The sequence below is a fragment of the Ambystoma mexicanum genome, chromosome 10 (genome assembly GCF_040938575.1).
Source record: "Ambystoma mexicanum isolate Mex_15411 chromosome 10, UKY_AmexF1_1, whole genome shotgun sequence".
NCBI classification, from domain to species: domain Eukaryota; kingdom Metazoa; phylum Chordata; class Amphibia; order Caudata; family Ambystomatidae; genus Ambystoma; species Ambystoma mexicanum.
Genome location: NC_090932.1, coordinates 491641415 through 491656398, shown reverse-complemented (window position 1 = coordinate 491656398; position 14984 = coordinate 491641415).

Sequence of the window (14984 nt, the reverse complement as noted above, 5' to 3'; positions counted from 1 at the left end):
TGTGTGTGCAGTAGGAATGGAGGCAGAAGCAACTGGTAAGGCATTAAAGTGGACTAGGGGATTATGTATGTTTTATTATATGAATTTATAAAAGTGCACATACGCCTGAAGGCATCTTGGCGCTGACCAGTAGAATGAGGAATACTAGAGCAGACATGCAGTTAAAAGAGGAAGGTCTTCAGAGACCGCCGGAACGCCAGATGGTTGGAGGTCACACGCAGTGCCAGTGGTATGAAAGGAAGAACCTTCCGCAGGGTGCACAGTTTAAAATGGCTGGATTTACAGACAGCACCAACCTGCTCTGCCATAGAAAGAGAGGATGAACACTTCACCCCCAGGTTTCTCACCGAAAGAGATGGAGTAGGGAAAGATGTAACGCTCACCTGATTCCCACGGAGGCGCCGACCTGTTCTGGATTGCTATGACCTCTTCTAAGGTGATGCGCAGGACTCGGAAGACGGACTGGACCGGACCCCCAAACCTCGCCTGTCTGGCCCGTAGAAGAATCCTTCTGTAGATGGAAAAGGGGATTAACTGTCTGCTGGATAATGTGTTGGATTCCCCCCTTCCCCCTCTCACACTCCTCGAACCCCCTCCGCGATTCCCCGTAGAGTCTCACCTTAGAGTCTGAAAGGACGAGCTCTCCATCCTGCTTCCGATGCAGGGGTGCATTGATTTCCAGTTACTTCACTGGATCTCGGGTTTGGTGAGTATTCAACTCCGCTTGACTTTTCCGATATGAGGCCGTAAGTATTCAGTTGCAAAAGTTCAAGCCTTAATTGTCCATTGTCCTTTTCTCTATTTCAGATGCCGGATGAAGAATCCGCGTAGAGGAATGGATTCGCCGAAGGTAAACTCTGGTGAGTCTTTTTGATGGATGGTTCCCTTAGTGATCTTGCTTTCACCCACTAATGCGTGTGTCTTTTTCCCCTTAGGGGCCGGGGTACGAAAGTGCCAAAGAAGCGGCACCGACCCGAGGTGAGGAAAGATTGTCCCAACAATAATCAGGTAAGTCTTAAGGTGGAAGAATCAGGCCTTCCTCAATCTGTTCCTTCGCTCACCTTTGTTTTGTCTCTTTATCTCCTTAGGCGCTGAAAGGCGGCGGATGGTGCCAATGGTCGCTGAAGAGCCCGAGGGCGCCTCGTGAAGGTGAGTGGAACGCGGCGCTGCAGTGAGCGATGCGAAGCGCTTCTAAAAATAATGTCTTTTCTCAGGATCGTCGGAGTGATGGTTCCGGACTCCGGATGGAGGTAGGTAAAGTTTAATTATTCACCTTTCTCTCCTTTCCTTCCTTTTCAGGTGTTCCAGGTTGCAGGCGGGCGTGGCTGGAGCCGGATGCAGGAGCAGACACGGTGAGCGTCCAGCTGCTAGATGCAGAACAACGCGAAGCGTAAGCTGCTGTCTGGGCGTGGTTTAAATAGCCCCCAAAGTAGTTCCAGGTAAGTATTCTTCCTCAGCCAGCCCCGAGTGGTAAAATAGTCACATAGGTAAAATAGTCCCTTTCAGACCTCAAGGAGGTCTGGATCCGGCAGCATGGTCTGCATCAGGTAAGTCCATCCAAGCACTCCCATAATGAGCCTGGCGTCTATGGTGCCAGGACTGATGCCTTCTATGAGCCTGGCGCCAAAGGCGATTTACAGACAAGGTAATTTACCATTTCTGTCAATCGGATCCGTTTCATTGCCACCGGACTACAAGTGTTGATAGTGTGGTGTAAATCCCAAATCCATCGGATCCAAAGGGGAATTTTGTCAAAGTGGCTGCGAGTGGTAACACTGTGTGGTAAATCTGTTGATTTTTGCTGGAAATGTGGAGGATTTACCTCCTGCTTTGTGCTGGAGTTGAATCCTCCATGTTACTTCTGAACTCGTAATTCGGTGGTGCGGTAAAAGTGGCAGTGACAGAATTACCACCATGTTTTTACTGCATTGTGAAACTCGTCACGAGGTCCATATTGATTTTTTGCAAATGGGTGTAACAAAAAAACACTGAAGCTGATGTTCGGTTAATGGCTTCATTATCAGTTTCTACCATTAGATCAGTGCTGAAGAACTGCAGGTAGACAAGCCATCTGTGTGCAACGTTCCCATACAGACCCAAACGATTTTCCAATTGAATGATCTGCTCATCTGCTCATTTCGCAGACAGTTGGCAGTTCAGCTTGTGTTAGTGTTTCCCTGTACTTGCCATTAGCTGCGAGAACATAATGTATACCTTTCAATCGTGCAAGAAGTTATTTAACCAGTGGTGTCTGCTCCACTGGGGGAGATGGGGCAGTGCAGGGACATCATTTGGGGGTCGCCAGGGGTCGCAGTTGCAACCCCTGTGGTCTCCCTGCTACCCCTAAAATAAATGACCAAAATAATCTTGTTTTCTTTTTTTTTCTTTTTTTTATATGTAAGCTCCTGGGCTGTGGCCAGTGTCATGTGGCTATTTGTTTCTGGTGTGGCTGGCTTTCTTGCTTCTATAAAATAATCACTAGACTCATTAAAGGTTTGTTTCAGGCACACTTTAGGGGGTGAGTCACTGTTTTAGTCTGTTCTTAAACACCTTAACTCGGCTTTTCATCCTTCTGAGATCGATAAATGAGTACCAACACAGGTTGGGTGATATTGTAGGTATATTTGCTCTGTATAAAGCGCTTAAGCGTAAGTGCTCTATAATAACACATCATTATCATTTGGCCTTGGACGTCTGCTTGCATTCACAGTAATTTGGTATTATAGGGCTATACAGAATGATATTTAAGATACATATGGTGATACATTATTGTGTCAAATGTTTGTCACATTATAGTGATATCATATGCATTTATTTCGTAGTGTACTTAGGAACAATGCTATGTGATGCCACTCCTGTTTTGTCAAGGGGTGAAAGGTGTGTTCCATCGCTTCCGGTGATGCCACTTTGGGATGGGGTCAAATGACATCACTTCCTGTGATCTCATCAGAGGTCAAGGGTCGTGTGATATCACTTCTGCTACCCCTGGCATTTTGGTGAAATGACATCCCTGGGGAAGTGCCACACTAGGTTCAAAGAAGAGGCTCATAATGACTCATAAGGGTCCTAGCACAGAATGCCTCACTTATGGACTTCCTAGCTAAATTATGTACATGTTGTGACAATCACTCTTTTGAACCGCCAACCACCACCCACCATATAGCCACAGTTCTTGTCTTCGGCCAGTCAGATGAGCAGAGGCTTTCAAGCCTTGCCTAAGTGACAGCCTGGGGTTTCAGTTTTGATCACACCTCTTATGGTGGCTCTCAAAGCAACTTCCTAAGCAGGGAGAGGGCCAGAATTAGGGATAAAAGGAGCTTATGTGAAGAGTAATGAACTGGAATAGGGCCAAGGCAGGGACTGGACAGGACTAGGCCCTATCTCTGCTCAAGACCCATTCCATATGACCAGTCACACGTAGCCACTCTCAAGCTTCACATTGATATTTGCCAGGCCCCACCCCATCTCTCAAGTGCTGAATGAGAAGGAAGAAAGAGAACCCTGGGCACTGTCACCCCATGTCAAATTAAACATGCATCCAGCATTTCTAAAAGCACAGACCTTGGAGATAGATCATTTTCCTTGTTTCTGCCATTGGCTCGTATGGCCTGTTTGCATCATCCATCAGGAAGCTGTCTGATTTTAGAGCCAAGAAAAACGATCTTCCGCACTGACAATTAGTGATCTTGGCCCAATCAAGAGTAGTTATTGACAACGTAATGACATTGCCAATAATTATTTTTATTGCAAGCTATTTCCAGTGTGGAGAAAACCGTACACTACTGCTAATCTCTGTAACAAAGTGACAGATCAGATAACACAAGGAACACAGTTCAACTCTTCATTATACACATCAATGAAACATTATACTACTTTCTTGGCCAAGGCCAGTGTCGGGGTGCACAAGGGAAAGGATGGTGTTTCCTTGCAAATTGTTACTCCCAGGGGTATAGCTCTCAGATTGGTTCTTGACAATTCAGATGTAGGTATATTTGGCTGAGCCCACTACTTTGCAACTCACTTCCATGAATGGAATTGAAATCTCATCATTGCAACTCACCTTTAGGGAACTAGCACCCAACTCACTTGCACTATCTTTCCTAGGGATGCAGTCTCCTGCTTCCACTGCTACCAGATGGCTCAGGTCTCCGCCTATATAGCGCTGTGCTGGCCAGGTGGGTCAGGTCTCATAGGTATACATCCTTTTTGTTCTGCCAGGTGAATGAGACCTCCTACAAAGATAGCACTCTGCTTGGTCAGCCATAGGGGGGTTGCCCTCCTGGAGATAACATATTGCTCACTCTGCAAGTTCGTGCTGACTTCATTGGGATATAGATTTCTGCTCGCTCTCCTATCATCCTAGGGGCATTTTTCCCAGCTCATGTTGCCAAGTTGTTCAGGTCCCCTAGGGATATAGCATCCTGTTGGTCTGCCTGAGTCAATGGGCCTCCTAAAGATATGTAGCATATTACTTTCTCTCCAATTAGACCATGCCTCCTATGCATATAGTGTCCTGGTCCTATGCCAGGAGGATAACATTTATAAGGTGTATAGTGCCCTGAAGAGATTTGGAGGAGTCTCATGAGGGAAAAATCTGGAAAAACCTAAAGGTAGATTGACATCTCAAAGGGCATCTGCCTATGAGGTGGTCATATTGACTCCATCGATCAAAATAGTTTGATGCAGAATAGTGAATACTGCCATGTTTGTAGCAGAACCAATGGCAGAGGGTGAGCATGCGTTTGATTGTGCGAACGATGAAGAGTTCTATGACAAACTCCCAAGTGTGAGGGAAAATTCATTGGCAGCTGCGGATATTCACTTTATAAATGGTTCATCTAGAATTGATCAAAATGATGGACAAATATATACAGGTGCCGCTGTCATAAAGCACACTACCATTGGAGAGTTTGAAGTAGTGTCAAGTGCACGACTACTGTCTCACTTTTCAGCAAAAGCTGCAGAATTAGTAGCACTGATTGTCGTGCTTGAGAATCATGCAGACCAGGAAATAACAGAGTACAGCGACTACTCCTATGTGATGTCAACAGTGCGCACAGGATTGGCTTGTTGGAAAAGGAGGGGCTACCTCTGAGCAAACGGCATGCCAGTGCAACATGCTGCCTAATTGGATAGACTCATTAGAGCACTACAACTCCCAGTAGCCACTGCAGTCGTAAACTGTGCAGCTCACACTAGATTGGCATATTTTATTTCACATGGGAATCAAAAAGCAGATGAAGAAGCCAAATGCATTGCATGTACAGAAGTAATCATGTCTTTTGATATGCCTGATGTGAGTGAACGCATGGTGGTGATGATGAGTGTGTCAAATTGTTGTTACCACCTGTCTATTGTTAAGGATTTCAATCAGGCACACACCCGGTTTCACCTAGCATGTAGTGTGCAATGATATACTTATTTTTTTTGTGTCTATAAGTTCAATATTCAGAATGATATACCACTCATATCACACCTGTCTCAAAATACCCTCCAGGTCACACTGGACCAGGAATCAGAAGCTAGTTTGTAAAGGTAATTATTAATTTATTTATTTAATATTCAAATCACCCATACATTTGAATATATATATATATATATATATATATATATATATATATATATATATATATATATATATATATATATATATTACATGGCCACGGTAGTGGCCATGTAGTTATGGTTAAGTTGCTGTTTCCATAGGAAGAGCACTTTTTGGGCGGCTTATAACTTCGCTCTCCCTGGACGGATCCTCACCAAACTTTGCAAAAAAAGTAGTTGGGTCGCTTTGAATATTTTCGCAAAGTTTGGTGAGGATTCGTCCAGGGGGGGAAAAGTTAGAGGGGGGGTCCCAAAACTTTTTTTTTTCCCATAGACTGAATGGGAAAAAACTTTGCGCACGGCTACAGCCCGAACCGCTGGACGGATTTACACCAAATTTGCGGCAGGAGCGGCGGCCTGGTCCCAAAAGCGTGCTTTTGTAAATTTGGTGTAAATCTGTCCAGTAGTTTTTTTAAAAATGACCAAAATGTAAGGCAAAATAATTAGTGATATCTGCGTTCGCTTCGCGGGCGGACTTCCCTGTTCGCTCCACGGACAGCACCCCGATTGGCCCATGGCCTTGCGTCATGTCCGCGGACATGCGACGTGTTCGCTGATTGGACGGCGAGGGGCGTGGAGCGCGTCAGGTTTTCTGTGGCGCCCGCCATCTTGTATTCGCAGTCGACCGCGTACAGCGTAGTGAAACGTGGATAAAAAATTGTATTTAGTGCCGTGTGTTGGTGTGTAAGAGTGTTTGGGGAGGGTGGGGGAGTGCGAGATAGGTTCAATGTTTTGTTTTTTTATGTGCTAGACCTTTTTGTTGCATTCGATTTGTCCGCGGAGAACACGGCTGTTCTGACATTTTGTAAATAAACTAAATGGTGGGGTGTTTAGAGGACGGAGTATGTGACATTTTTGTTCGCAAGGAAGGTAAAAATGAGCTATGAACACTCGCGGTGTACTTAATTGTTCGTAAATACACAAACTGGGGGTGTCCTCAGGACGCTGTCCGTATTGTAATCTGTCTAGTTGAATGTGTTCTAAGAACACTCGCAGTGTCCCGAAATGGTTGCAATTACACAAAATGGGGGTGTTCTGAGAACGTTGTTTGTATTGTTCGTTGTCAGGGTGAAAGTGTTTTAAGAGCACTCCTTTTGTTTGCTAATAGTACAATTTCCTAGGGGCGTCAACCGACTTTTTGTCCACTAAAGAAACGATAAATCCGGCTGGTGTGCGCCGACATTATGTGATAATCCTATGACTGGCGCTATTGACCTGGCTGACTTGCTTTTGCGACACTAAATCATATCTCCCGCCCCTAAGCCTGATATTATCAAAGCATTCATATTCCCCGCCTCTCTCCGTGACGTTACAGGGTGCGTAATGAAACATGCCCAGTCGTCTCCAGTACTACCGACTTTACACAGAACCCGGAAGACAACACACATTATGTCACAACACAGCGCGCCACAATTCGGAATATGAAACTGTGATTTAAAAGCAAAGAGCAAGATTGTAAATGTTGTAAAGTACATTTATTTGACATCAAATGTTTAGAGAATATTCAGCAATTTGCATTTGTCTTTGTTGTCGATCCGCAAAAGTTCATGTTGAGACACGCGATGTTCCTTTGCGGTACAGAGAGTGTTAGATCAGCTTACAACTCAGTGCGCCACAATTCGGAATATGAAACTGTGGTTTAAAAGTAAACAGCAGGATTGTACATTTGGTAAAGTACATTTATTTCACATGAAATGTTTAGTGAATATTCAGCGATTTGCTATTGTCTCTGCTGTCGATCCGGAAAAGTTTATTTGGAGCCACGTGTTGTTCCTTGGCGGTAGATAGGCTGTTGGTTTATGATAAAAGCAGTAAATGGTCGCTCTGATAATCGGAAGGTTGCTCCAACAACGAGCCATTAGACCACCCTATTGGTTGGTATGTTGTTTGTAGCCGCTAGTACTGCATAAGGGCATATTGGTCCTTGGCGATTGTCCCATAAAATGGGGAGGGTCATGAAGTTGCATATTTGGACCTGCACCTGGCAGTTGAAGACCCCATCTGCTGGAGTCTGTAAATCGTGACATAGGCAAAATGGGGCCACGTACCTGTTTTAAAAAACATAAATTAGTCTCAACAGCCGTTCTTCATTAAAAATCATCATTTTATTTATTAGGGCGTGAAAATATTTGCTATCGAAGATAGTGCAACAGAGTATGTTACTAATAAAATAATAATATTTTCCCATTCATATAGCGCTAAGAACCGTGAGGTATGTAAGCGGTACTTATTATTAACCACGGTGTGTGGTGCTCATTTATTGACCATGGAAGGATGAAAGGCTGAGTTTGGCCTTGCCGGGATTCAAACTTGCGTTAGCAAGCTGTGCACGGATGTCAAAGCGAGCGCTGTACTTGCTGTGCCACTTGACAGGCTACAGTGAAGTGGCACAGCGAGTAGAGCGCTTGACCGCCTATAGACCGGTTAAATTATTTCTATTAACCCACCCTGTGTCGTCTGCCTTTTTCAGAGCCCTCTAAATGACAGGGGATCAATTCGGCGGTGATAGTGCGCGGTAGAAAACATTATGCCACTTTCAACGAACAAGTTCAACTTGAGCGGTCTTTAATGCTACGCTATTGTAATCATATTTGGTATAAAGTAATCTAAAGGGTTACTTACAGTACAATTGCAATTTCCATTGTCTACGAGTGGTGCAGTCCCAAAATACGACGCTGCGTGTGCCAATGATCTTTCGCATAGTGATATAGTATATAAAAGTGGTTTCGTTTCAGAAATTTCATCTTTATCTTCTCTTACGTTTTAGCAACACTCCTTCAAGAGAAGTCTTTCATCACAATCTCTGTCTGTCAAGGTCAAAACACAATACAACCTTATAGTCCGCTTCGTGAGCCTCTCCGGGGCCCGAGAAAAAAATGGAAGCAGCTGACCTTCACTGTGAACGAGCATAAATTCTTACTTTGCAACATTGGGCCTCATTCCGAGTATGGCGGTAAGGGATAGCGGCCACCGGTAACGAGACCGGTGGCGGTAATCCCTTACCGCCATACTCCGAGGTTCCCTTTGCGCCCTCGCCCTTAACGCCTGCTTTGAGCAGGTGTTAAAGTCGAGGGCGCAAAGGGGCCTCCAAGCCAATAACGGTGACCGTAATGAACGGTCACCGTTATTTGCATCTTCCCCATTCCCATTGAGCCCTATTGGGGCTCATTTGGGAATGGGGAAGAGCCTTGGTGAATGGGGAATTACCGCCCCGCCAACCTTGGAATGGGGCGGTAATTCCGCCATCCACCAAGGCGCTGTCGGTCCGGGTACGGCGTCAACCAAGGCGTTAATAGCGCCATTGGTTAGCGCCGTACTCGGAATGAGGCCCATTCTGTGTAAAGCCATCTGTAGAAGTTGTGGAAGCAGCTGACCTTCACTGTGAACGAGCATAAATTCTTACTTTGCAACATTCTGTGTAAAGCCATCTGTAGAAGTTGGTTTTTGCACGCCATGTTTGTATATTGTTTGCGTGATATTAAAAAAACTTTGTTAAAGGGACGTTATGGTTAAGTTGCGCAACTAAAAACCTATGAAATTCAGTGAAAAAACTTTGTTAAAGGGACGTTATGGCTCAAAATAAAACCGAAAAACCCCTGAAATTTGCCAGTTATGGTAACATAAGCAACCATAACTCGCGCCACCGTGCACTGCTAACACTAACAACCAGGACATCAAAGATGACATCACAAATGTCATTGATGACATCACTGATGACATCACATGGCTGGCTCTCCCTTTTTATCCTTTACTGACATATCGAAGCCACATAGTTTTCTTCAGTAACAGTCAGGAAGTAAAAATTGAAAAGGTACTATATTTGTAGACTTAGGGTCCAGTCACATCATATGAAACATATACATAGCGGAAGATACAGGCTTGAAAGAGAGCAATCCTTTCTGTGCATGAAGATAATCATTATGGTTATCAGCACTTTCTCATAGTTTTATTTTTATTACTCTACCTTCCCTCTATATGCTCATATTTGTGTACATTATACTCACTCTCCATAGAGTGAATGGGAAAAATGTTTTGCTCGCGGCTACAGCCCAAACCGCTGGACGGATTTCCACCAAATTTGGACCAGGAGCAGCGGCTTGGTCCCAAAAGCGTGCTTTTGCAAATTTGGTGACAATCTGTGTCCGGTTTACGGATACACTTCCCTGTTCGCTCCACGGAAAGTGTCCTGATTGGCCAATCGTCTTGCGTGATGTTCGCGGACATGCAAAATGTTCGCTGATTGGATGGCATGGAGCGTGAAGCGCGTCAGATTTTTCAGTAGCGCCCGCCATCTTGGATTCGCGGATGTCCCCGGACAGCGCAGTGAAACTTTGTTCAAAATGTGTATTTTGTAGAGTGTGTTGGTGTGTAGGAGTGTTTGGGGAGGGTGGGACTGTATGAGATAGGATGAAAGTTGTGTTTTTTATGTGTTAGACGTTCTTTTTGTGTTCGATTTGTTTGCGGCCATCACGGGTGTTCTGAAATGTTCTAAATAAACTGACTAGGGGGTGTTCTAAGGAGTCAATATGTGTCCGTTTTGTTCGCAAGCAAAGTGAAACTGTTCTAAGAACACTCGCAGTTTCCGGGGAGTGTTCGTAGGTGGTGTCCTAAGGGCGCTGTCCGTATTGTTCTCTGTCAAGTTGAATGTGTTCTAAGAACACGCGCGGTGTCCTGAAATGTTCGCAAATAAACAAAATGGGGGTGTTCTGAAGACGTTTTTGAGAACACTCCCGGTGTCCTGAAATGTTTGTAGGGGTTGTTCTGAGGACGCTGTCCGTATTGTTCTCTGTCAAGTTGAATGTGTTCTAAGAACACTCGCGGTGTCCTGAAATGATCGCACATAAACAAAATGGGGGTGTTCTGAAGACACTTCTGAAAACACTCGCGGTGTCTGGGGAGTGTTCGTAGGGGGTGTCCTGAGGATGCTGTCCGTATTGTTCTCTGTCAAGTTGAATGTGTCCTAAGAACACTCGCGGTGTCCTGAAATGTTCGCAAATAAACAAAATTGGGGTGTTCTGAAGACGCTTCTAAGAACACTTGCGGTGTCCGGGGAGTGTTCGTAGGGGGTGTCCTGAGGACGCTGTCCGTATTGTTCTCTGTCAAGTTGAATGTGTCCTAAGAACACTCGCGGTGTACTGAAATGTTCGCAAATAAACAAGATGGTGGTGTTCTGAAGAGGCTTCTAAGAACACTCGTGGTGTCCGGGGAGTGTTCGTAGGGGGTGTCCTGAGGACGCTGTCCGTATTGTTCTCTGTCAAGTTGAATGTGTCCTAAGAACACTCGCGGTGTCCTGAAATGTTCGCAAATAAACAAAATGGGGGTGTTCTGAAGACGCTTCTAAGAACACTCCCGGTGTCCGGGGAGTGTTCGTAGGGGGTGTCCTGAGGACGCTGTCCGTATTGTTCTTTGTCAAGTTGAATGTGTCCTAAGAACACTCGCGGTGTCCTGAAATGTTCGCAAATAAACAAGATAGTGGTGTTCTGAAGACGCTTCTAAGAACACTCCCGGTGTCCTGGAATGTTCGTAGGGGGTGTCCTTAGGACGCTGTCCGTATTGTTCATTGTTAAGTTGAAAGTGTTCTAAGAACACTCACATTGCTCGCGGACATTAAAAGTTTCCCATAGATCATAGTTGAAATTTTTGACTCTATGGATGTGATATGCTGCGGTGGTTGTTGCCAGGGCATAGAGTCTTGGGTGCATGGCCATTTGGCCATGCACCCAAGATTGTATGCCCTGGCAACAACAATCGCAGCATATCACATTCATATTTGCTTATAACTTTGGGTGAAAAACAAATGTATAAGGAACAAAGGTATTAGATACTATGGATGTGATATGCTGCTATGGTTGTCCTTATTATTGTATACTTACTGTTTGGTCTAGTAATGGGAGTCCATGTTTTTCTTCTTCATTTCTGTGATAAAAGAAAATAGCATGTTAGTATTAGTATTTTGTAATGACTTATTGCATTGTATAAGCAATATACTTTTATTTTTTTTCGACCCTCATATTTAGTAGAGTACAAATCAGAGTACTGTGCAATTTGCTCAGTTTCTGTATTTGTTGCTAAAATCATTGGGTCTGTGGGAGAAAAAAAAAATCCATGTTGGATTAAAAAAAAAACCTTTTTCTGTTATGCTACAGTTTATTTGTTTGTTTGTTTTCAGTGTTCACTTGTTGTTTCTGGCTATTGCTTTATACTTTGCTTTGTTGTATTTTTTTTGGAGCAGTAACAGATTCTTCATTTGTTTTGATATTATAAAATTTTGGAGCAGTTAGATACCAATTGGCGTATTCTAACTGTCTATTTTTTTAATATATTTTAGTGGTTTTGATTTATCTATTTGGATATTGTTAAATTTTGGGACAGTTAGATACCAATTGGCGTATTCTAACTGTGTATTTTTTGGCCTAATTTAGTGGTATTCATTTATCTGATTAGTTGTTGTAGAATCTTTGAGCTGTTAGATAGCTTTTGGAGTATTCTAACAGTTTATATTATTTTAACACAAATTTATAATTTTGGGACAGTTAGATACCAATTGGCGTATTCTAACTGTGTATTTTTTGGTCTAATTTAGTGGTTTTCATTTATCTGATTAGTTGTTGTAGAATCTTTGAGCAGTTAGATAGCTTTTGGAGTATTCTAACAGTTTTAATTTTTGTAACACAAATTTACTTAAAGGTTTAAATACAGTTTATTTATCAAATTTTGATTTTAAGAACATCAAATAAGCGTTTGTAAGATTTGCTGGTAATCTCTGCTTTAGAGTAATGGTACTATCATTACATTCAAACCATCCACATTTCTTTTTTATATATGCCGTGTAGTGCCCTGAATTGGTTGTGGCTCCTGCGTGGTAGATTATACCTATTGTTGTGAAGGTTTTCTTACCAAGTGATATTTGACCATGTGTGAATCCAGTCAGCTTGCAGTTGTTTTTGGTACCATCTGCATTGTAAGGTAGAAGCATTAGTATTACGTATTTACTATGTGTTTGTATTACTAACATGGAGCGATTATCTGAATTGCAGGTAGAGCATAATCTACCATGGTTTGCATTTTGTACAAGTTGCTGAAATGGAATGGATTCACAATTTGGTATTGATATATATATGAAGCGTTCATTGGGGATATCTTCTTGTGTCACATTGTTGCAGAGAGTGCATGTATGTTTCCACATGTATGAAATCTGAAAGATTTCATTTATAGGTATATTTTTGTTTTCCAGTACTTGTAGTAAGTACATTAGAAATTCTTGTGGATCTTCCTGTGAGTTTATAGTGAATTTCACCATTCCAGTACAGTAGTCCAATTGGCGTCTTATTCCAAAAACACTATATGTGTTGTCAGAATTGTTTGCTGCATTTCTGTGAAGTACTAACATTTGCAAACACAATGGATCTGTACTGTGTGAGTAAATGTTGTCAACAATTGGTGGTAATTGAAATAGAATATTCATTGCTACATTTGCATAGCAACTTACACCAACTATATTTGAGAATTTAAATGGTCCAGGTAGTTCTGTATCTAACTGCTTTTTTTGGAGTTTGTCTTCCTTCTTTAAAGAAGTACCTGGTTTACTTTCTCTAATTGATTCTTTTTTGTTTGTGGTACTTGATGAAGTATTCGTTTCTTTTACTCTCTTTGGAGGATTTGCAGTGACGTCCTGTTGCATTTCTGTTTGATTTAGTTTTCTTTTACAACGTTTTAGTTTTTGTGGAACAGAATATGTGTTTAGATGGGGAGTGTATAGTGAGCGAAGTCTATTATATTCTAAAATGCAAGGAATATCAGCGTTTACTTTACTTGCATCAAAGTTGATTAGAAATAGACCGTCAAGTGTACGTAAGCGTGATAGTGCTACGTAGCTCATGCCTTCTTTAAAGACTGTGTTACCAATATCTATCATTGCTTTGTCTAGGGTACGACCTTGTGATTTATGAATGGTGACTGCGTATGCAAGAGTTAGAGAAAATTGTTCTCTGCGTACATACATATCTTTGAAGAGAAGGAATCTAGCTGTTGAGCGTCCTATCCGTTTTACTTCTGAAAGTTTGTCAAAGAGTATATTGACAAACTGAATTTTGTTGTCACGTGGGTATGTTTGAAAGCCAACAACTGTACCCAGTGCTCCATTAACTAGTCCTTGGTCCACGTCAAGGTTACGTTTAAGCATTACTCTGCAATTTAAGGATAATTTTAACATCTTTTCTAAGCCTGCTGTGTTTGAGATTGATTTTTCTAAATTATTTAGTCTTGTTGTTACTTGGTCACACATGGGTAGTGTCATACCATGTACATCTAGTTTGTCTGTGGCGCTAATTTCCATTATTGGTTGCATTTCTTTACTTAGCATGATTTCATTGAATTTGAAACAGCTTGCAAAAGTTGGGATTAAGGCCATACAATTGACATTTTTGTGGGCTAATTGTTCCATAACATCTGTAGCACATGCATTATCGCCATGAAGTGCATTAATGTGCTGGGTTTTCAATGTTGCTTCTGCTTCTTTAGAAAGTATACCAACTCTCAAACTTTTTAAAATGTTGGCATAAGTTAGATCTGCAGATTGGCGCATGTTTTCTGTTAATTCTCTGTATTGGAAATGTTGCCAAAGGTTGACATTTCCAATGCTGCCAACAGTTTTACGGCAGAGTTTGTGCCCTAATGTTTTAAAAATAGGTTCACCTTTTACTGGTGTTAATTGAAGCAGATCTCCAAAACAATAATGTGTTTTCCTGCAAAGAGCTCTTCATAGTCTGTTTTGAGTACTTCTTGTAATCTGAGGTGAATCAAAGCTAACATCAGGTTGGAGACCATGCTCACTTCATCTATTAGTAGCATTTTCATTTGTTTCAATACGCTGCGTAATTCCATTGCAGCTTCTGCAGAAAGTTTGTAATAGTCTAATTTGTTCTGGTGTTCTACTGGTAATAGTAGTAATCGGTGTAATGTAACACCACCTATGTTGTAGGCAGCTAAACCTGTGGGGGCAGTGACAACAGCTGACAGTTTGTTGTTTGTCAATTGTTGAAGGAACATACTAATGATTTTGATTAGGAATGTTTTGCCAGAACCAGCTTCATCACTGACGTACAGTAGTATAGGTTTATAATTATGGCAGGAACATTCTTTATTTTCATGTTTTACACCATGTGCAATTTGTTTTGTTACTTCTTGAAAAATGCTACTTTGCTCATTGTTTAGTTTTGATTGTAGTATAGTTAAGTCTTCCTTATCTTCATACTGACACATGGTGTTTTCTACTTCTATCATAGCTAATTCTGCCTCATTTGTTATTAGTGGTTCTCCCAGTGGTTCTTGGCTTCCTGTTACAGAAGGTTGACTACTGTCAGGAGTATCCTTATCTAGTT